This window comes from Bos taurus, chromosome 7 (genome assembly GCF_002263795.3).
Source record: "Bos taurus isolate L1 Dominette 01449 registration number 42190680 breed Hereford chromosome 7, ARS-UCD2.0, whole genome shotgun sequence".
NCBI lineage: Eukaryota > Metazoa > Chordata > Mammalia > Artiodactyla > Bovidae > Bos > Bos taurus.
Genome location: NC_037334.1, coordinates 100,155,662 through 100,180,171, shown reverse-complemented (window position 1 = coordinate 100,180,171; position 24,510 = coordinate 100,155,662).

The window sequence follows — 24,510 nt, the reverse complement described above, 5'->3', positions numbered from 1 at the left end:
ATAATCACAAAAGAACAAGAGGAATCACAGCCAACTCTGGGCCCAAAAGTCTCTGGAGCAAATTCCACACTGAATAAGTCAATATATTTGAATGTGATGCTTGATTTAAAAATTATGTCTGGTAAGCCCACCGTATTCTTTAAAATATTATCTCCCTTTTTACCAAATACATACCCATGTGAAAAATGACAACTATGCTTAGACGCTTAGTTTGAATACTAATTGTTTGTGGGTTCATTATACAACTGCTTCATACTCTTCAGTGTCTGCCTTGGTCTAGTACAGGACTACACTGACTGATACACACCACATACAGGGAGTTAGTACAGTTCTTTTTTACTCTTATATCTCAGACAGGTCAACTGCAGATCTCAGGAGAATAATTTAAAATCTCTATCGTACTGTAGTTTCTTGGCAGAATGCTCTTGGGGGTGGTATTTGAGAGTGGAGTGCATGAAGCTTGTAAATTAAGCTTGATAAATTAAGAAAAATAATACTAATCTGTTTCCTTTGAAAAGGGTATTGTAGGAAAGTAAAGCGATGCAAAATGTTTTTTTTCTTAATAAAGTATAAGATGAAAATTTAAAGAGAAATTCATCTTATGAAATAAAATTTTGAGTAGAAGTATAATTGTATAAAAACTTAAATAATAAATCTGAATAATAAAAGGAAATATATTAATGTTCATAATAAATTTTTACTTAACATAATAACAAAAGTTATATAAAATTATACAACCCTAAGTATACCCTAACAAATAAAAATTTGTTTTATAATAATTGTGTCTAAATTTGAAATTATATGAAATACTAGTTCATTGAGAACAGAACTTTGAATATTACTTCCATTTAACATTTGTACTAGTATACACCATGTATGTATCATTAAAGTTATTTCTGTATGGTACGGTAAGAATTGAAGATTTACAGATTTATAAAATTAACTTGACTAGTTATCCTGATGATTTAAAACAGCATTTTAAAGTTTTAGTTGGTTGACAGTTTAGACTAACCAAACATAATTGTCAAGTTAGGTCACTTTAGTTAGAAACTTGAAGAATTAAAGATCTCTTATGTATAAACAGAATGATAAAATTCACTGCAATTTTGTAAAAAAATATTTAAGTATCTTTCTACTTATGCACTTATCTATACTGCCTTTATATTAAGTTTTTAAATGACATTAATTATATATAAAGATGAAGAATTAAAAATTGAGCAGAAAACATTTAAATACATTTTAATCTTGTCTTTATCATTTAATTTTATCTTTATCACTTCTGACCTCACCGTGAAATTGTAGAATTTCTTCTTCAAGGCTCTGCTATACTAAACTATTAACAGAGTCTGAAACTGTATGTTTTTATTTGAAGATACTATTTACTTTTATTAAAACTTTAACTGATTTTGAAGTAATGTTGATTCTTCTAACATAGAATTTCTGTGATGGTTGTCCTTTTATGTGATCTGTCCCTCTACTCAGCCAGAAAAAAGAAAAAATTGATTTAACAGTGAAATTAATGTGAACTATTCTTTAGAGAATTTATATTGAGTCTTGCAGGTCCCTGGTGACCATTTAGTCACATAATGGTGCTATTTACTCAAAGTAATTCAGTGACTTAAAAGAGGCTGCTGAATTTTAAGTCAATAACTCTGCAAGTAAATACACACATATTTGTGTGTTTACTTTTTAGGCAAAAACAAAAAGTTAAAAAACCAAAATGGTTGCCTACAGTTGATACATTTAGATGTTTTACAACTTATATCAAATCACCAAACAACAGAAATTGAAAAACACTGTTCTCGAACAGTTAATTAGGATTTATTTGTGTGTGTTTTCCCAAGGAGAGGTACTTTCTGTTCAGCCAGTTGCCTCTACACACTGAGAATCTCTGAACTAACTTTCTATAATGAATTTCTCAGTCTCTTTGATGCTCACAGCAAGAATTTTGCACTAAATTGTACAAAATAGCAAATCCAGACAGGGCAGGGCAAAGGAGCTGCAGTCACAGTTCACAACAGCTCTGAAGACTACCACTCCACCTCCCTATTTATCTCTGTCACTGAAATTCAAAAACTGCTGTGTTGGTTAGGAAAGGCCAAGGAGAATTATCTGCTGATTTATATCATCTGTACTCGTAATAAACTGAGAAATTATACCACAAAAAGCTCCGATAAGTAAGAGAAGCCTGGATATCTCCTCTCAGTAATGAATAATCTATAAGTTCACATCCTTCTGAATCATGGAATGCTTATCAAGCAATACTGCCACAGTCACTGGTGAGCCCAGTGTACACAAGCTCTCAGGCAGACAGGATCTAACTGGAGCGCCTTTAGCTAATTTCTTCCACTGATTTTCCACATTTTCATAGAGTGAGCTGAAAACAGACACACGGCACAGAAAAGCAATCAAATATGCAATCGGAAATCATTTTAATGTTACTCAAGGCAACATGACCATATGTTCTGGTTTACTAGTGTTCAACTGTTATTCCAGAATCCCACCTTGTTCACCAACTCTTGTCCTAGACAAATGCAGCATGATTTAGACACCTACCCAAAAGACAAGACCATATTTGCAAAGATTTTTATTTCCTTTGAATATATTGATATTTTCTGAAATGTTTGTAGAGAAATCATATAGACCTATATTTAAACAAACCAAATGGATACCACACACCCAACTAGGTGCTTGCTCAAAATTATCATATTGTAGGAGTGTGTTGATAGTAGGATTCAGGTCAAATGATGGACTAAATATGTACTATACTATTGCTCAAAACTTATGGCTTTTCTTCATATTTATCATTTCCTACAAATTCCCCAAAAGCACTAACTATAAAAGTAAAGAGAATTATTTATATAAAATATTAAGTGTTTTTCATCACCTAGGGCAGCATAAGTCAAGTTACTGAGTTGGCCAAAAAGTACATTCAAGTTTTGCCATGAATGTTCTTATGGAAAAACCCAAACGACCTTTTTGGCCAACTCAGTAAAAAGTATATAAAGACATGATCAAATGACAAGTATCCTTGCCTGATGTTCCAACACAGGGTATCCATTAAGATAAATTAATAGAGTTAAACTTACTATAAAAAAAATCATCTATTCATAGGTCTCATCCACTCTAAGAAACAGTTTGTAAACTGAAAGTTAAAAGTTTTGGGTAATAATTGGCTACAGTGTAACACTTGGATTAAATAAGGCAATTATCAAATTTTAATAATTCCATGTTAGTCTGTATGAAAAAAGAGAAATGTGGTTTTGGAATCCAAGAGCAGCGTGCGGCAGTCTGTCTCTATGGTCACCTGGTAGAATTAATACTTTGAGCAATGTCCCTGTCAGAAGTAGGTCTGTCCCTTCAGTGATGATGGGACCATCAGATCATCACAATCATACCATCATATTTACTTGCTCTATTTCCACACACACTCTGTGAAAAAATGTCCCATGTAGCTTTACCAACTAGCTCTTTATATTATCTGTCTCTTATGAGTTGAGTTAGGATTTTTGTACCTTTAAAACTCATAAATGATGGATACCCATTTTGTGCTTCTAAAACTCATCAGATATAGATAATAGATACTCATATATCACATCAAGATTTACCAAAGAGGCCCAAGTGGGTAACATACAGCACATTCTAAGAAGTGTGCATGACACTGTCACTTTTTGTGTATAAATATACAGAACCCTGACTTTTTGTTCTATTGTAATACTGATTGCAAAATGTTCAAATAATTCAGCAATAAATAAAAAACTAAGTACCATCAAAATATAGTACTATTAATTTCTAACTACATAAACCTTCACATGCATATGAACTCATACTAAAAAATGTATATACTCTAGGTATTTGTCATACCTATTAGCTGTCTGTTCCTCCTAAAGCAACATAGATATAAATGTGCATGGCATTTTTGACAGCTGCATAACATTTCCTTGTATAAAAAATATTACTAACATAAAAATAATAAATGAATTTGAAATTTTTAGTTTTGTGTATTTTTTCCCATTTGGAATTTTTTCTTTACAGATTACGTCAGGATTATAACTATAAAGAACACTTTGTATTTAGTTTGCAATTATGCATGTTTACATACTCATTGAAGGAAAACTCCATGCTTTGTATTTAGCTTATGTCTTTATAGAGATTATTTCTATGCCTTGTTTGAAAAAATAAAAATGGATAACAGTGTGGAAATTCCTTAAAAAACTGGAAATAGAACTGCCTTATGATCCAGCAATCCCACTGCTGGGCATACACACTGAGGAAACCAGAATTGAAAGAGACACGGGTACCCCAATGTTCATCGAAGCACTGTTTATAATAGCCAGGACATGGAATCAACCTAGATGTCCATCAGCAGATGAATGGATAAGAAAGCTATGGTACAGATACACAATGGAGTATTACTCAGTCATTAAAAATAATACATTTGAATCAGTTCTAATGAGGTGGATGAAACTGGATCCTATTATACAGAGTGAAGTACTGCTACTGCTAAGTCACTTCAGTTGTGTCCGACTCTGTGCAACCCCATAGACCGCAGCCCACCAGGCTCCCTCGTCCCTGGGATTCTCCAGGCAAGAACACTGGAGTGGGTTGCTATTTCCTTCTCCAATGCATGGAAGTGAAAAGTGAAAGCAAAGTTACTCAGTCGTGTCCGACTTAGCGACCCCATGGACTGCAGCCTACCAGGCTCCTCCATCCATGGGGTTTTCCAGGCAAGAGTACTGGAGTGGGGTGCCATTGTCTTCTCTGCAGAGTGAAGTAATCCAGAAAGAAAAACACCAATATCGTATACTAATGCGTATATGTGGAATTTAGAAAGATGGTAACAATAACCCTGTATACGAGACAGCAAAAGAGACACGCTGATGTATAGAACAGTCTTTTGGACTCTGTGGGAGAGGGAGAGGGTGGGATGATTTGGGAGAATGGCATTGAAACATGTATAATATCATATATGAAATGAGTTGCCATTCCAGGTTTGAGGCATGATACTGAATGCTTGGGGCTGGTGCACTGGGACGACCCAGAGGGATGGTATGGGGAGGGAGGAGGGAGGAGGGTTCAGGATGGGGAACACATGTATACCTGTGGCAGATTCATTTTTATATATGGCAAAACCAATACAATATTGTAAAGTTAAAAAATAAAATAAAAATATGTATATAAAGAAAAAAGAAAAATGAAATAGTGATAATATTTTTTAAGTATGTCAAGGGAAATAAATACACAAAACACACATACAAGTTTTTCATTTTAGAGTTTTGTAGGTGAGAGGTCTGGTAAAATTCTCACCAAGCTAATAGCAAAGTGTCAACAGGGCTGTTTTCCCGTCTGGAAGCTGTATGGGATAATATATTTCATTATTCATTTATGTCGTTGGCTGAATTCAGTTCAGTGCTGTTGTAGGACTGAAGTCTTTGTTTCCTTGTAGACTGTGAGAGTAATCCCCAGGTTTTAGAAGCCACCAACATTCCTCATCTCATGGTCCTGCTCCTCCGTCTTCAAAACAAGTCACAGTGGGTTGAGTCTCTCTTATGCTTCAGATCTGTCTTGCCTCTTCTTCTGTTAATACCATCACATCTCTTTGAATGACTATTCTAGTTTCCTCTTTTGCTTTAAAAAATTTTTTTTTTTTATTGAAGGATAATTGCTTTGCAGAATTTTGCTGTTTTCTGTCAAACCTCAGCATGAATCAGCCATAGGGATACATATATCCCCACCCTCTTGAAACTCCCTCCCATGACCCTCCCACCCCACCCTTCTAGGTTGATACAGTGCCCCGGTTTGAGTTTCCTGAGCCACACAGCAGATTCCCAGTTGGCCATCTATTTTACATATGGTAATGTAAGTTTCCAGGTTACTCTTTCCATACATCTCACCCTCTCCTCCCCTCTCCCCATGCCCACCTCTTTTGCTTTTAAGAACCACGATTATACAGGATTAATCTGCTTCAAAGACAACAGATTAACAATCTTAATTCCATCTGACTTTGCTTTGTAAACTGTCCCTGGTATCATGCTAGGGGGTGAAGATCGTGTGAGATACATCCTTTCTTCCACACCCTATGTGCTTCCTGTCCCGGAACCTTGGCCTTTATAGATTAGAGATGTTGTTTTCCAGAGGGAGGATATTTTCGACAGTTTACAAGACCCTCGTAAAGATCTGAGCCACGGATTACTACTTGGTTACTGCAAAGAAGCCAGCCAGCAGGCGGGAAAGGGAGCCGCCATGTTGGCTCCCTGAGAGGAGGTTGGCTGCTGGCTCACAGTGAGTGCTTTCACAGGACGTTCTTCTGCCTCCTTGCCGGGTTTTGACTGTAAATGGATAAGTACAGTAGGTTTAGTAGGAGAATGTCATTGCCTCAGGCGCATGAGGGCTGAGGGTCTGATCAGGCAGATCTAGCTGAGTTGCTAGACGAGAATGGTGGTTTAGTCGCTAAGTCGTGTCCGACTCTTGCGACCCCATGGACTGCAGCCTGCCAGGCTCCTCTGTCCATGGGATTCTCCAGGCAAGAACACTGAAGTGGGTTGCCATTTCCTTCTCCAGGGGAGCTTCCTGACCCAGGAATCAAACCCGGGTCTCCTGCATTGCAGGCAGATTCTTTCCCGACTGAGCCACAAGGGAAGCCCTAGATGAGAATGAGAGGAGTCAAATTGTGTAGGATGCTGCAAAAGTTGTTCTTAGATAGGGACACTTTTTTTAAAAAGTAAAAACTTAAAAGATAACTAAAACTATTTTCAGGGAAGAGCTGGAGCGTCAAGATGTAGCCTGTAATATTTTTGAATAAACATGAATATTAAACTAAATTATAGAGATAATTAATAATATCCAGATACTTTCTCAATACATCCTGGGATGCCATACAGGTAATAAAAATGAAAATAAATAGGCAAATTGCCCAGTCCAGCAAATATATTTGAAGCAACACTGAGGGATTAAGAATAGTTCTATAAATGATATGCTAGTGAATAAGGAAAACACCATTACTAATGGAGAGCAAAACACACATACACAAAAAAGCTTTTTTTGGCAATATTCACAGGAAAATTCATTGGTAACAATCAGAGAAAATTTTTATAGGGTTTTTCTGCATCACAGACAATTTACTGCCATCAGTCTAACTAAAAAGAATGATTAAAACAAGGTAAAATAAATTATCTTTCATTTTCTTGGCCAACATTTCTATAACATGTTTCTTTTTCAGTTATTTATCATTGAGGGGAAAAAATAGTATGCAAGCTTTCCATACTAAAAGTCAAAACTTTTTTAAAGCTTTTTGTAGAAGTATTGGTGAAATAATTTGTCACTGTAAATCATGTTTGCAACTCACATATAGGAAGATAATTTTTTTTTAAATTAAGGATTGTTATGGAATTAAAAAAAATCTGAGTCAGATGATCAACCATGGTCATTATTCGGTGATCTATTTACAAAAAAATATGCTATTTTATATAAAATTTAAAGTTTTACTTTGAAAATTGATCCTGCAGTCCTATTCTCACTTTGTCAGAAGAGATGATGCGTGTCATTGATCAGACTTTCTTCATAGAACTATAAATATAAGTTGTTTAGTCACTAGGTCATGTTTGACTCTTGTGACCCCATGGACTGCAGCCTGCCAGGCATTTTCCAGGCAAAAATACTGGAGTGCCTTGCCATTTCCTTCTCCAGGGGATCTTCCCAATCCTAGGATCTATCCCATATATCCTGCATTGGCAGGAGCCACCAGGGAAACCCCAAAATATAAGTTGAAGTATGGATAAAAATAGAATAATGTTATACTAAGAGCACAGACTACAGAATCCAGCTGCCTCAGGTTGAGCCCTGAAGGCTGGTGTTATGGGTGCAAGAGTTTCTTTGGTGGAGGAGGATAAAGTAAAAAAAAAAAAAAAAAAAAGTTAAAGGAAAACAATTTTGTACTAAGAACCAAGGAAGATAAATAATAAGAACAATGTTTCTCCTCTAGCATGTTTGAAAAAAAAATTTTTTTTTATTAAGAATGTAAGTTTTTTTTCTCCTCATACTTTTTATTTTTAATTTATTTATTTTAATTGGAGGCTAATTACTTTACAATATTGTATTGGTTTTGCATACATTGACCTGAATCCGCCATGGGTGTACATGTGTCCCCCTTCCTGAACCCCCCTCCCCCCTCCCTCCCCATACCATCCCTCTGGGTCATCCCAGTGCACCAGCCCTGAGCATCCTGTATCCTGCATCGAACCCAGACTGGCAATTCATTTCACATGTGATAATATAACAGCTGCATTCTGTTGACACCAACACCACTCTTGAGACTGAACCAAAGTAATTGCAGCTTTTCCATCTGAGTTAGACACACTCAGGGGATAGATACCAAGAGAGATAGAGATAAGATAAATATAGTGTACATTACAGAACATATATGTAATACAATATATACTGAGTCCATTTCATTCCTATTAAATGTAGTCAAAGCTAGAAAATAAAGGAGCCTAACAAAAGCCATTTTTCATAATAGAGAAAAAGTTAAAAAACAACAACAGGTTTTCACATGTCTTCTCATTTCCTCCAACTACTGTCTCTTTCAATGTAACCAGGGTTTGTTTGAAAGTTAATAGATTAAGTTCCTTTTTTGTAGGGAAAATAAAGCCTTAATAGTTATACAACCATTATTTCCATTGCATAGAATTGAAGACGATAGCATTTTTGTCCCCCTGAGTTAGTACCATTGTAATTCATTATGAAATATAGACTGTGGCATTTAAAGGGAACTCAGTAGGTTTCAAATGAATTATTACGCAAAGCATAACTTCACAGAACACAACAAAGTGAAGCAAAACAAAAAAATATATACACATAGAGATGTGTCTTGGTGATGTGAGTCTCTATGTGAAAGTCTCAATAGATAATAAAACAATGTCTTAGTAAAGAAGAAATATTAATTCTAATTAAAAAAAAAAGTTCAAGTTGTAAATTTGATGATTTTGGGCAAATTTGAAGAGACAGTACTTCGAGGAAACAGCAAGACTGAGGGAGAAAACCCCATGGCTATACACTGACAATCAGGCTGACTTGGAGCCTCAGAACCAGAAACCGTAGACCCACATGGAGTCCATGGGAGCAGAACCTTAGCCGATACTCAACAGCACTCTCAGATCTGGATGACTCCGCTCCAAAATTATTTTCTGCTAAAGATCAGAGCCTGAAGGTGAATTTATGGCAATGTGAGGTCATTTTTCCAAGCCCGAAAGAGAAAAGAGCTTGATATGCTGAGGTGAGGCAGAAGATTGAGACTCAAAGTGGATGTTCATACAGAAAGCAGACTTGCATCTCCTTCTGTCAAGACTATGGTTTTTCCTGTGGCCATGTATGGATGTGAGAGTTGGACTGTGAAGAAGGCTGAGCGCCAAAGAATTGATGCTTTTGAACTGTGGTGTTGGAGAAGACTCTTGAGAGTCCCTTGGACTGCAAGGAGATCCAACCAGTCCATTCTGAAGGAGATCAGCCTTGGGTGTTCTTTGGAAGGAATGATGCTAAAGCTGAAACTCCAGTACTTTGGCCACCTCATGCGAAGAGTTGACTCATTGGAAAAGACTCTGATGCTGGGAGGGATTGGGGGCAAGAAGAGAAGGGGACGACAGAGGATGAGGTGGCTGGATGGCATCAGTGACTCGATGGACGTGAGTCTGAATGAACTCTGGGAGTTGGTGATGGACAGGGAGGCCTGGCGTGCTGTGATTCATGGGGTCGCAAAGAGTCCGACATGACTGAGCGACTGATCTGATCTGATCTGTCCTTTGGGGGTTTTAGGAAAGTTGGTGTCAGGAGATAAACCCATGTAATTTTTAAGGATTCTGGATGAAGATCTTTAAGGATAAGGATGAAGAAAAGGGCTGTCTGTATACCATGGACAACTCAAGGAGATATATTAAAAGCAAATAAAGCAAAACAAAGACATTTTAAAAATTCACTCTCTGTGCATCACCACCACCTTTTCTTTTTCAATCTGAAATAACGTGGGAGAATACTTCCAAGTAGTTTGCATCCACCACACCAGGGTGGAAGCAGAAAAGTAGGCATGAGGATGCCTATCTATTGGGTAAAGGTAGCCGCAGTCACACTGACATGGTGACTGGAGAACAAAGGTGAGGACAGTTTAACTGCTGGTATATATGTCCCCTGCCCACCTCATCAGCTTCCAAGCTAGGAAGAGAGGAGAAAAAGTGAAGAAGAGTGGAAAATACTGAACTGACTGACTGTCTATAACCATTAGACTAGAGGAGGGAGCAGGGAGAGGAAGGCAGAGACAGAGAGAACCTGCTTTTACCTTCAGTGAGCACCAATGTTTTTCAATAAAAGTAGAAATGAGGATGAAATACCTAAGGGCATTTATGAGAAACAAGTCCTTACTTTTGCAGTTCCTGTTTGCAGACGATAAACTTTGGACCTGTTTTGCCAGTGAAAATACCTCAATCCAATAATGATCCATTATTGCACATCTTATATAATATAATGGAACATCTTATATTATATAAAGTTAGCAGCATTATATGACAGCCATACGAACAAGTTGTTCCTCATGTTTTAATGTTTGGACAAAACAAACTACTCAGCAAGTATGCCTAAAAGGAGAAGGAGACAAAACTGGAAGCAGTTCTTCGTCAATATTTAAATATTGAGATAGGGTAACTTAAGAGATGGTGGAAATGGCATCCATGTCAGCTTGAGTAAAAGGAAAAGAAAAAAAAAATGTATAGGATAGACCTACCTAGACTTCAGGTATTAACCTTTTAGAGGGAGAGGGATTAAACCAGGTGATTTTTCAAAGAACAATCTAGGACTATCATTCTGGTTCTTTGATGTCAGAATGCAATTCGGAGCTTTTGAAATACATTAGAAAACTCAGTATAGCTTGCTGTCTCCTGGGCCACAAGCCGACACCAGTCTTATGAAAGAAAGTATCAAGGATGGCTTTCGCTAAGGATGCAAAACTCACCCAAAGAAACAGATGAGAGACGGAATAAGATAGTGAAGGACCTATTAGGAAGGGAAGTAAACGGTGGAGACATAAGAAGCTCAGGCAGAAACAACCTGGATTAAGACAGTGTGTATATAAAGGAGTAGTGCTTATCTGGTTTTATCCACTTTGGATACCTGAATTTGAATGTTCATTGACAAGTTGGTGTCAGATATAGAACAGGAAACTATCAAACTGGTCTCTAGAGGAATTTCTTACCAGAGTACTACGAAGAAAGAAGGTTTATTGAGAATATCTGAAATCCTAGAAATAAATTATGTGTATGATAAAATACATACATGTATCTGGGGACAATGGTATCATTAATCCTTCAGATAAATATTTATGAACACCTGCTGAAAACTAAGGCACAAGGCCATATTCTGAAAATAAATTAGTAAACAAGGAAAATACAGTCTTTCTCCTCTCGAGACATACAGTTATTGCTGATCCTATGGATCCCCCTCCTTCCTCGTGCTCTGTGTGCCTCAGTGGGGCTGATGCTCACAGAAAGCATCTCCCTGGCTCTCACATCACCGGGCTCCAGTCCTGGTCCCACCACAGAGCAATACCGGTGGGAGGTCGGAGGGACAGAGAAGCGAGGATGGTCTTTGTGCTCTTTCTGTTACATCTCCCCACTGGTTCCCACTTCTTCCAAGTGGCCACTCTCAACAGGGTTCCATAGGAGACCAGGGATTCACGAGCGCTCCTTTGCATGTTTTCAGGTCTCATCTGGTCATCCTGGATTCTGGGCTCTCAGAGCACCGCGTTTTCCTTTTGTTCATCAACATTCCAGTTGCTGCTAGTATCTTGGTTAGCTCTATTTGTCTTTTTAGCTCTCCCCAAATTTCTATAAATTATGTCAAGGAGATTGTTTTCCTGACTTAACCCTAACTAATCCACTGCCTAATAGAATAATTAAATAAGATTACAGAAGACCTAGGCTGCTAAGGACACATTTATCCATGGGGACTACCATAGTCCTAGGTCGAGAAAATGTCTCTCAAGGCAACTGACATGAATGCTGGGGCCTGAAGATCAGTGGGCTTCACGCCACTAAAATAAAAGGAAGATTTCAGACCTGGCAATAATAGCACCCTCAGAATTACCATTTGTGACTGTGTGTATGTGGTGAGAACACATAAATCTACTCTCTGCAAATTTCAGATATATGGTAGATTACTAGCTGTAATTACCATACTGCACATTAGATTACTAGAACTTACTCCTCTTAAAAGTAAAAATCTGTTTGTTATGACCAACATCTCCCTATTTCCACCACTCCCCCACCCCAGCCCTTGGAAACCAACATTCTTCTCTCTGTTTTCTAAGTTCAGCTTTCTCAGATTCTGCATATAAATAACATCATGTAGTATTTGTGAGTTTGGTTTATTTCACTTAGCATCCTGTCCCCAAAGTTCATCCACATTGTCAGAACTGGCAGTATTTTCTTCTTTTTTAAGGGTAAATAATACTTAAATATGGACTCCCCCAGTGGCTCAGCAGTAAAAAATCTGCCTGCAATGCAGAAGACTTGGGTTCAATTCCTTGGTCCAGAAGATCCCCCGAAAAAGGAAATGGCAACCCACTCCAGTATTCTTGCCTGGAGAATCCCATGGATAGAGGAGCCTGACGGGCTACAGTGCATGGGGTCACAAAAGAGTCAGGCATGACTGAGTGACTAAACCACCACCACCAATATTTAAATTTAGCTCTCAGGCTTCAAGAATTGTGGGCATGTAAGCCAGGACTGGATGAGTGCTTGATACTATGCAGGTTAAGCAAGTGAAGGGTTTGAACGATGAGAAGTGGGTAAGGAATGGACGGGCAGGGAGCTCTGCATTTCATCTCACTGTGGAAGTAAAGAGATGTTAACTCACATTGGTGGTGGTGCTGCTCAGTCGTGTCTGACTCTTTGTGACTCCATGCACTGTATAGCCCACCAGGCTCCTCTGTCCATGGAATTTTCCAGGCAAGAATACTAGAGTGAGTTGCCATTTCCTACTCCAGAGGATCTTCCCAATTTCTCCCCGTAAAATCAATATTACATTCTTTGCTAAAATTCATTTTTTCATTTTCTTTCCCCCAGATAACCAGATGCTTCACTCTATCAACTCGTTCAGGTGTTAACTCAAATATCACCTACTCCTTCCTCCTTCATCTCATTTAAATCCCCAGCTCCACCTAGAACTACCTATTTCTTTTCCTGGTTTTGTTTCTCCCCTTAATGTTTAGCATTAGTAATGGAGCAGATTTTTATTTTACTCTATGTGCATTGCTTCTCCGTTCCCAGCATCATAACAGTGCCAAAAACATGTAGGAATAGTAAGAATTTGATAAGTACTTCTTTAATTGAATCCAATTAAATTATCTCAACTCTGCTGATCCTTTTCCTTCTGACAATGATTTTATGAGCCATTATCACTAAATATTTAGCCTTTGAAACAATAAAAGACCAGAGTTCACTTTAAGTAGAATCTGCATCAATTGATTTCTACAGAGACTTTGCTTCCCTCTGAGATGTTCTGGAATATGCTGACTGACAGTCTGACTTGTTTTCCACAGGAGCAGTGTCTGTCTGGCAGCTTTGGCTGCAGCTCTGTCTCTTCTGAAATTCTCTGCCTACTTCAGGGTTATTTGCTATGTTAAGTGTGAGGGCAAAAGAAAGACACTTCTCTCATGAGGGATTTGAACTGAAAATGAGTTGCCCTTCTTATATAGGGCCTTACATTTTCCGATAAATATTCCCTGGAAGCAATTTCATATCATCAGTTTGATATATTCTCTGCAAAACAGACCCAGAAACAGAGATGTGTGTGCAGACATTGTATTCAGCCATGTTCTAAAGGACAGAATGTGTGAGGGAATGCATGCGGCAGGGTTGGGAGGACAGAAGGGAGGAATTGGATGCAGTTGGAACAGAAGGTTCAGACGATCCCAGAGGAAATCTGAGATGAGGATGGCCCTTGAGAGAAGCCGGTCATCAAGGCACAGGGGCTAGCCAAGCCCAGCACCACAGTAGCCATCGCTGGACTCTGGCCACTCCAGGAGTCCAGTTCAGTTCAGTTGCTCAGTCGTGTCTGACTTTTTGCAACCCCATGAACTGCAGCACGCCACGCCAGGCCTCCCTGTCCATCAACTCCTGGAGTCCACCCAAACTCATGTCCATTGAGTCGGTGATGCCATCCAACCATCTCATCCTCTGTCGTCCCCTTCTCCTCCTGCCCCCAATCCCTCCCAGCATCAGGGTCTTTACAAATGAGTCAGCTCTTCGCATCAGGTGGCCAAAGTATTGGGAGTTTCAACTTCAGCATCAGTCCTTCCAACGAACACGCAGGACTGATCTCCTTTAGGATGGACTGATTGGATCTCCTTGCAGTCCAAGAGACTCTCAAGAGTCTTCTCCAACACCACAGTTCAAAAGCATCCATTCTTCGGCACTCAGCTTTCTTTATAGTCCAACTCTCACATCCGTACATGACCACTGGAAAAACCATAGCCTTAACTAGATGAACCTTTGTAGGCAAAGTAATGTCTCTGCTTTTCAATATGCTCTCTAGGTTGGTCATAACTTTTCTTCCAAGGAGTAAGTGTCTTTTAATTTCATGGCTGCACTCACCATCTGCAGTGATTTTGGAGCTCCCCAAAATAAAGTCTGACACTGTTTCCCCATCTATTTGCCATGAAGTGATGGGACCAGATGCCATGATCTTAGTTTTCTGAATGTTGAGATTTAAGCCAACATTTTTACCCTCCTCTTTCACTCTCATCAAGAGGCTCTTTATTTATTCTTCACTTTCTGCCACTCCAGGAGAGAAATTGTCAAATCTCAGGGCCTCACCTCCCTTCAAACAAAGGCATTTCGGAGGGAACTACTCTGTTGCTGGTCACCATCATGCAACACTCCTGGATTCTAATGGAATGAGTCTCCTGAGGTGCACCCAACATCCCCCACAAACTTCATGTGCATTTATGGGGATAACCAGAAAAGATAAGTTAAAAGAAATTAGAGGTGCAAGAATGAACAGATTCTTTCCTTGAAGGTAAATAAAAGAATGACTATACAATGAATAAGATGATTCTAGGTGTTATCGTAATCATAAGATATAATAGTATCTTATTGCTAGATAGGAGATAATAATGATTGGTTAATACTTGTGTCTCTTCTTAGCAAAAACAAAGTTTTTTTTTCTGCTGAAATAGGCAGTCATTAGGATAGTATGTATTAAATAATTAATAACTATTTTTATAATCATTAATGGTAATATTTCTCTTGCAGTTATTACTGTCTTATTGTACTGGTCATACACATTCATAATAAAAGCTTTAAAAATACTTTAAAAGCTCACAAAGGAAAATAAGAACACAAAACCCTACTACCCAGATGATGCTTGTTGCCATTCAGTTACAATTCTTTCAGGATGTAAGAAGCTAGCAATCTTTTCTCAATTTCTACACACACTGTTTATACACATATACGAATGCATACAACATTTACCCATGCTATTTTTAACATAAGATGCATGTTGTTTTATATCAACTGTATTTTATTTAATATATCATGAACATTTTAATAACTTCAGATTTGCTTGTACTGTTCTACTGATTGCCCATTATTCTTTTACACAGATGCATCTTTATTTCTATATTTCACAAAGTTACCATAATTCATTTCACTGATGAACTACTGCTTTTGATGTAGACAAATAACACTTTAAACTCTTTCATTTTTCCTTAAGCCTTGGGCAGGTTTTTCTAAAAGCCAGTTACTGCAGAATATGTGACAACATATTTTACACGACACATTTATAATTCTTCAATATGTTCCTCGGCATGCAAGGAGGCTTTGAGGCAGAATATATCTTTGAAGGTAATTAACACTAAACTGTTGAACCACTAAAATACATGATTATTTGTATTGTTTAAATTTTGTTGAATCCAATTTTTCATTATTAAAGTAATTCAGCAGTTGCCATCAAGTTCCCTGAGAGAGAATATACGCTGCTTTAATCTTTAATCACATAAGTGAGGCTTATTAGATATAAAGTTACTTTGCTTAATTTAAATATTTCCTTTAATAAAAATGCACAATATCATTTAAATATTTAATTCTAGTGGCTTCTCTGAACTGTGTATTGCTATTGAAGGTGCATTAACAGGGGGAAATTAAAGACTTAGTAATGCACTAGATAGAAATTTTTAACATTCTTTTACAGTAAACTCATTTTGTATAGTAATAAGCTTTGTCATTGCAAATGAAATGCACCACCTGCCACAATTAGTGTTATGCCTCTTATTTTTTTAGTGCATCTCAGAGCTCTAGTACAGTGGCATAATTTGCATTGTTATAGCTCAGAAAAAATGCTAGAACTTGATTCAGAATATGTCTTCCATACCTGGGTCTGAGGTCATTTAATGTATTAGTTACCAGTTAGGTACCATGAAATTTTTAAAGAAAGCACAGGGTTGGTAAAATCCAGGCAAAAATTAATATATAAGTAGCTAAATCTTTCAGGAAAGAGCACTTGACTCATGTAATCTAGTGAAAATTGTTGTTGCTTAGTTGCTGAGTCCTGTCCAACTCTTTTGCAACGCCATGGACTGTAGCCCACCAGGCTCCTCTGTCCATGGAATTTCCCAGGCAAGAATACTGGAGTGGGTTGCCATTTCCTTTTCCAGAGGATTTTCTTGGCCCAGCAATCAAACCCACATCTCATGCATTGAAAGGTGGGTTCTTAACCACTGAGCCACCAGAGAAGCCCAGTGAAAATTAGAACCTCATATTAAAATATAAATGTAATAAAACTTATCAAGTAAGTGTATTAAACTATATAAAGGTAAAGTTGTAACAATAATAATATTCAGCCAAAGCATACAAATTACCTTTCCAACATTCTGTGGGAAAATGGGAAGAAACCTAAAAGAAATAGTCTATTGAATAGACCTGATTTTATTAATTATACTTGAGAACAGTTCTTAGTAGGTTGAATATTGCACCATAACCATTAAATTTAAGACAATGATGAGGCCATTAAAACAACTGTCAAAAATATAGTAAATTATATCTCTCTATTTTGAGGAAGGTTATTAACAGTATTTCATTATCTTCCAAATTCCATTTAAAAATCACTGTAGAACATATATGTAAATGAGAATTAAAAATCACAAAAGCTCTGACATCTAAAGATAGAAATAGGAACCATAAGATATATAGATAAATAGAGATAGAAACAGAGATGTGTGCTGAATTAGAGAAGCCCAGTTCTTGGATAGTGCTTTCAAAGTGTGCAGATGAACCCCTTTCAGGAGAAGACGGGGTGATAGGAGATTTTAACTGTTCCCTCTACATTGAGCCCTGGGTAGAGGAGGAAAGGCACTGAAATGGGAGTGCCTTTGCCTTCATTAACAACTCTTGTTTGCTGTGATCTTGTAGGTTTCATGGACACAAACCTCAGTGAAGGTGGGAGGTGGGGGTTGGGGGTTCCTTCCCAGTTGTATGAGGCTGTACTAGAGGTGGCGTTTATGGCAAGAGTACCTGCTTTTCTTATGAGTACCTGGCAATTATTCTTTCCTTTGATTTTTTTTCTTTGCTGTCATGGAGTTTCACTGTACACATGCAGATTGGTATTCAGCCTAAGACTCCAAGAGACACTTCTGTAGATTTCCAGAGTTCTTTCTCTATGTAATTCCCTCTTTCTTCCTTTTCCATTTGCTATTGCTGGTTTTGAGGATTTCAGATATTCAGTTTTTTTTATTTTTTTATTGTCAGTTTCTTGAGAGAGATCACTAGTGTATAGTCATGAACCTGCCCTGGCTATGCAATTAGTGATGTAATCTCTCCATTAAGCAAGCTCTGCTATCCAAGAAGACAGTATTTAAGAGTCTAGTTATACTCATAAAGAGAAGGTAACATTGTAATCACAGTTAAATTTCTGAAGTATACTTTTACCTAATTTTGAACGTCCAAGTTTCATATGATACCTGTATTAGTCCAGGTTTTCCAGAAAAACAAAACCAATGAGATATGTTTAGAGAGAGAGAGAGGTTAATTATGGAGAAGGCAATGGCACCCCACTCCAGTACTCTTGCCTGGAAAATCCCATGGATGGCGGAGCCTGGTAGGCTGTAGTCCATGGGGTCTCGAAGAGTCAGACACTACTGAGCGACTTCCCTTTCACTTTTCACTTTCACGCATTGGAGAAGGAAATGGCAACCCACTCCAGTGTTCTTGCCTGGAGAAGAACCCTAACCCAGGGATGAGGGAGCCTGGTGGGCTTCCATCTATGGGGTCGCACAGAGTCGGACACGACTGAAGCGACTTAGCAGCAGCAGCAACAGCAGCAGAGGTTAATTAGCTATAAGGAATTGGCTCACACAATTACAGAGGCTGGTGAGTCAAAATTCTGCAGTGTGGACCAGCAGGTTCAAGACACAGTTAAGCCAGCGGTGTAGGTGAAGTCCAAAGGTGGTCTGCTAAAGCTTCATTCAGGTCTTCAACTAATTTGAGGAGGCCCACTCAGGTTATCAAGGGCTATCTGATTCACCCAAAGTTTGCTAATTTAAATTCTAATTCCATCCAAAACCCTCCAAGTTGACACGTAAAAGCAGCCATCACAATAACATTTAATGTTAATCCCTTAGGCTTATTAAAATATTGAGAAATAGACAACTTACAGTAAAAAACCTTTGATAAGTTAACAAAGACATGCTCATTTTATAGGATGAAATGACAAGAGTTATTGTGAGGAGAAGGTGTGGGTTAAAGAAAATAGAATGGGAAATATTCAAGAGGTTGAGATAAAGGGAAAAACGGCGTATTTGTCGTATTCTGTTGTTGAATCTCGATCGAGTACCTGCTGTCTCAAAGCCTTACTTGCCAGTGGCACAGAAGGAGAACTGTGAAGCCTTGTGAGCACTAATGACCGCAGGTACTGAGTCACATGTGAAAACCCTACAGTTACTGTGTGATAATTAATTAGCAGTTTAAGTCACACAAGGGCTAAGAGACTTTTTTAGCCTTAGCTTGTAGTGTAAACATTGCTAAAGAGAAAGCCATATTATACACAGTGAGGATTAAATAATTAAACTTTGTTAAAGGAGTTCTTATTCTGCCTACTGCTTCCCTGCTGGCTCAGATGATAAAGAATCCTCCTGCCAATGCAGGAGACCCAGGTTTGATCCCTGGGTCGGAAACATCCCCTGGAGAAGGCGATGGCAGTCCACTCCAGTATTCGTGCCCAGGAAATCCCATGGACAGAGGAGCCTGGTGGGCCACAGTCCATGGAGTCGCAAAAGAGTTGGACACGGCACGGCGACTAAACAACAACAACAATTCTGCCTCCCAATCCATAGCAATCAGATTGATTTGGTTTTTTTTTTTGCTTTTTTTTTTTTTTTAATTTCCCTTATCAGTCTTAAGGCAGGAGCCAAAAAAACGAATGTGTTCCTGACTGATTTGTGAGGAAATTTCCCTGGCTACCTTATTTTCTTTTTTCTCCCAGGATACTTGAATATGTAAAATTCCTGTGCTACCTTGATTCTTATCCTCCACCCTCAAAAACAAGTGCCCTATCTGGTGATTAGGAACATTTTAGTCCAACTCTTTGGAGAAGGCAATGGCACCCCACTCCAGTACTCTTGCTTGGAAAATCCCATGGACAGAGGAGCCTGGTGGGCTGCAGTCCATGGGGTCGCTGGGAGTCGGACACGACTGACCTCACTTTCACTTTTCACTTTCATGCATTGGAGAAGGAAATGGCAACCCACTTCCGTGTTCTTGCCTGGAGAATCCCAGGGACAGGGGAGCCTGGTGGGCTGCTGTCTCTGGGGTCGCACAGATTCGGACACGACTGAAGCAACTTAGTAGCAGCAGCAGTCCAACTCTGCAGTCACACTGTCTGAAATGAGGGATAGAGAACAGGACCTTGTGCCTTTTGTGTCTGCCATACGCCGTACTCTCCAGGAGTCAAGGGTTACTGAGCCACCTCGGTAATCGCATTGTTCTAAACACTCATTCAGACATTTTCTTTAATCTCTGAACATATCATAAAATGGCTGATTCATTTGTCATTTTATTCCTTCATTTTTCAGAATAACATGCAGACTATTCTTATAGCTCTCCTACCACGGTTTTATTTCAATGTTTGGAAACAACACAAAGGCATATGTAAACATTAGAGTGAGTAGATGATGCTACAATAAATATCAACGAGATCTATTTTCATTAATCATCCATTCAAATGTGCACTTTCAGGCTTTCTAGATGAAGCTATCTCCCACAATATGAAAACATTTAGGTAAGTGTTGGTGAACGTTATGTGCAGCCGTGTGATAACTCATGAACATTTATATGAATCTTTCATTGCCCATCCAAATAAATGCCACATTGAGCATTCAATATGTTTGAATGTGCAATCTCGCACAAAAGTATCCTCTTTCTTTAAACCATAATGTTACATATTGCCTTACCATCTGGCTTTTAATATCGTATTAGAATGTGATTCTGCACATATCATCTTTGGGATTTTGTGCTATGAGCCATGGGATGCTCCTATACACTGCTGTCTGGATCAGTGGACCTTCGTTCTGTTATCCCACTGCAAACAGAAGGAAGAACAGAGGTGCTTGTTACTTATATCAGGGTCTCTTACTTTGAGTCTTTTAGTTAGTGAATCTCAGTGTCATTAAGGGTGATCTGAAAATTAAACATTACAAAGCATTACCAAAATCAACAATTGGCTGCTTCACACAGCAATATGAAGAAAATCCACTTCAAACTACAGGTGATATTTTTTTTCCTTCCCTTCTTTTTATTTTCCTTTAAACCTCCAAGAATTAATTAAACAGCCCATTTTTCTAAAGCCTACTAGAGATACTGGGCTTGCTGAAGTTAACCATTATAAGAAGTGTCAGACATAATCTGCCTTTTTTTACTATAAAATCCTGGGTTTCTTGAAAGGAATATATTGTATTTCTCAGAAAAATGTAAAGTAACAAAATTCCAACATTCGTAAGTTAAAATAGCTGTCATGTGTGCCAACACTAAAGACAGTACAGAGTAAACCTGATGAAACTTGAATCAACTTCATAACCTCAGAAACTACAGTCAAAAACAGGGAAAAATAAAGGTCCTAAAATTCTTATGAATGCAAAATCAAGGAATGACCAAACAGTGCAATGCCATTTTCAATCACTTTCTATAGTAGATGATACAGTGTGCCGCCCAGACTCCCCCTGCAAGACTCTGCTGGAGAGGGTGTGGAGAAAAGAGCACCCTCTTACACTGTTGGTGGGAATGCAAACTAGTACAGCCATTATGGAGAACAGTGTGGAGATTCCTTAAAAAACTGGAAATAGAACTGCCATACGACCCAGCAATCCCACTGCTGGGCATACACACCGAGGAAACCAGAATTGAAAGAGACACGTGTACCCGCGTGTTCATTGCAGCACTGTTTATAATAGCCAGGACATGGAAGCAACCTAGATGTCCATCAGCAGATGAATGGATAAGAAAGCTGTGGTACATATACACAATGGAGTATCACTCAGCCATTAAAAAGAATACATTTGAATCAGTTCTAATGAGGTGGATGAAACTGGAGCCTATTATATAGAGTGAAGTAAGCCAGAAAGAAAAACACCAATACAGTATACTGGCACCCTACTCCAGTACTCTTGCCTGGAAAATCCCATGGACGGAGGAGCCTGGTAGGCTGCAGTCCATGGGGTCGCTAAGAGTTGGACACAACTGAGCAACTTCACTTTCACTTTTCACTTTCTTGCATTGGAGAAGGAAATGGCAACCCACTCCAGTGTTCTTGCCTGGAGAATCCCAGGGATGGTGGAGCCTGATCGGCTGCCATCTACGGGGTCGCACAGAGTTGGACATGACTGAAGCAACTTAGCAACGCATATATATGGGATTTAGAAAGATGGTAACAATAACCCTGTATGTGAGACAGCACAAGAGACACAGATGTATAGAACAGTATTTTGGACTCTGGGAGAGGCAGAGGGTGGGATGATTTGGGAGAATGGCACTGAAACATGTAAATTATCATATGTGAAATGAATTGCCAGTCCATGTTCAATGCATGATACAGGATGCTTGGGGTTGGTGCACTGGGATGACCCAGAGGGATAGTATGGGGAGGGAGGTGGGATGCAGGTTCAGCATGGGGAACACATGTACACCCGTGGCAGATTCATGTTGATGTATGGCAAAACCAATAGAATATTGTAAAGTAAAAATACAAATAAATACTGAAAAAAAAAAAAAAAAGACTTGAGACTCTCATTCCCATACCTTTGTGGAACACCAACAGCTGTGTCCCTCTCCAGAAATTTCCTTCAGCTCAAGTAAGCATCTAAACTCAGGTCGGCTCCCATCCCCAAATGGTCTCAAGGAAGGCCACTCTAAAGGACCACCCCAATTCCAGTGCTTCCTATGAAACTATGAGTTTATCTTGGTAACTCACTGAAGTTCAGGTTCTCTCTTTGCCCAGTTCTAGAGTGTTTATATCTAAATATTGGTATTGAGGGCACTGCCCAAGACACCTTGTTTTTTGCTGTTGTTGTTGTCTTTTTTGCCCCAAACACTTTCCACTTGAAAATCTCCCACTCATGGTCTGTTTTCCAGAGTTCTGACTTAAAACAATGTGTCAGCAGTGGTCCAGGTTAATAGTTCTTAATATGAGTTGTTGAAGCTGGATGCTCTGGCAGCAAGCTGGCAAGGAAGACTCCGTCAGTGGTGGTAGGCACAGTCCTACAGTTTTAGCAGTGAATTTATTAAATCCCTCACCTTTGGTGAATTGCTTTGGTATACACTCACAGTATCTCCGGCTTTTTCATGGCTGAGGAAAGTATTAGTTAGAAGGAAATCATGCCAGGTGTCTCTTATTGCATGACTTTGATGCATCCGAGAAAACCAATAAAAGGCTGTGGGGGATTAATCACCAATTGAAGGTGAAGTATAAAATTCAGAGGGCCTCCTTGGCAGCTTATAAAGGCACTCTTATCTCCTGCAGCTAGAGACAGGGAAAAAAACTGAGTATTCCGCCCAGGAATTAATTACAATAATACCAGAGAGCCTTCCAGAGAAGATTGAATTGTCAGTCTTTCCTGCAAAGGTTGTGCCAGTGATAGATCCCTGGTTGGAAAGACTGAGATCCTGAGGCTCGAGTTGGGGACATTTGGGTTGATGAACTCTTTATATTAACTCCAGATCCCTTAAATCATCTTGACTTGAAGAAGAGGCCTGCTCCTTCCTAATAAGGGCCTGCACTCCTCCACTGCTTGAAAATTACTGAGTGATCACTGCTTCACAAGGAAACATGAATACCCCTCAGCACCTGGCTGTTAGCTCCCCTTTAGATTCCAAGCTGGGGAAGTGCTGGGCAGGTGAAAGGAGGCAAGGAATTATGACCCCCAGGGCACCTCCCAGCAGACTCCTCGTGGGTCCGCAGGACTTAGTCATATACATGGAAAGGAGCTGGGAGAATCTTACTGAGACTGCATCCTGATGGTCCTGTATCAAAAATAGAACATAAGATTGGATAACAGTTCCTTGATTTATTAAGAAGGGGAGAACTGTCTTGCGATAAAGGGTTTGGCAGCTTGACAAGATCTCAAAGGACATGTCAAATCAATGTTAAGATAGATCTTGGAAGCTTGGAGATAGTGAAAGCCCATAATAAGTAGAGTAGAAAAGTCAAAACAGCCATGGCTGACGTGGGCAAAAGGGAATTTTAAAAATTAATAAAAATGGCCAAGCTACTGGATTATATACGGCCTGAAAACCCACCGGTTAATCATGTCCTGAGGGAGAGCCTGGGATACTCCTCAGTTCCAAAAGCAACAGTGAAACTCTGGTGCAGGAACATCATTGTCCTTGAGAAGCTCAAGGACAGCTATTGTCTGTTGGCAGGACTCAGGGCAATAAAATACTGTCATAGAGCCGTGTTCTCTGCAGATAAGAAGGACAATGGAATCTTGAAAATACAGAGGTCAAAGGTAGCAACTGACCATCAGAAGCAGCGTGGGTGCAGCTGCCGTGATGAGTAGTGACACAGGTATGGCTGCCACAGGCATTGCCTCTCAAAGAGTTTCCCTTCAGACAGCATGAAATAATGTTAATACTATTGGTATGAGCCTCCCCCAACACATGCTAAGACTGAGACTTGGGACTGGCTCCGTCACTACCCAGCAAGCAGAGGAAATGCAATCCTGAACAGAAGGTGGGACATTGACCTGAGACACGGCCCGACCCCTCATATTCACACAGGTAGTGATCTGTGAAAACAGCCTTGGGGAAGAGAACACCTTTGCAGATGTGATGGGGGCAGAGAGGTGTCAACATGGAATTCAAGTGACCCACTTGGATGCTCCTGTTGCAACTTTCCTCTGAAATAATTGTGAAGAGACACAAGCAGGAAACTTGTCCTGGGGAGATGATGATCACCAAGAGGTTAGAACCATCATGAATGGAGGTCCGA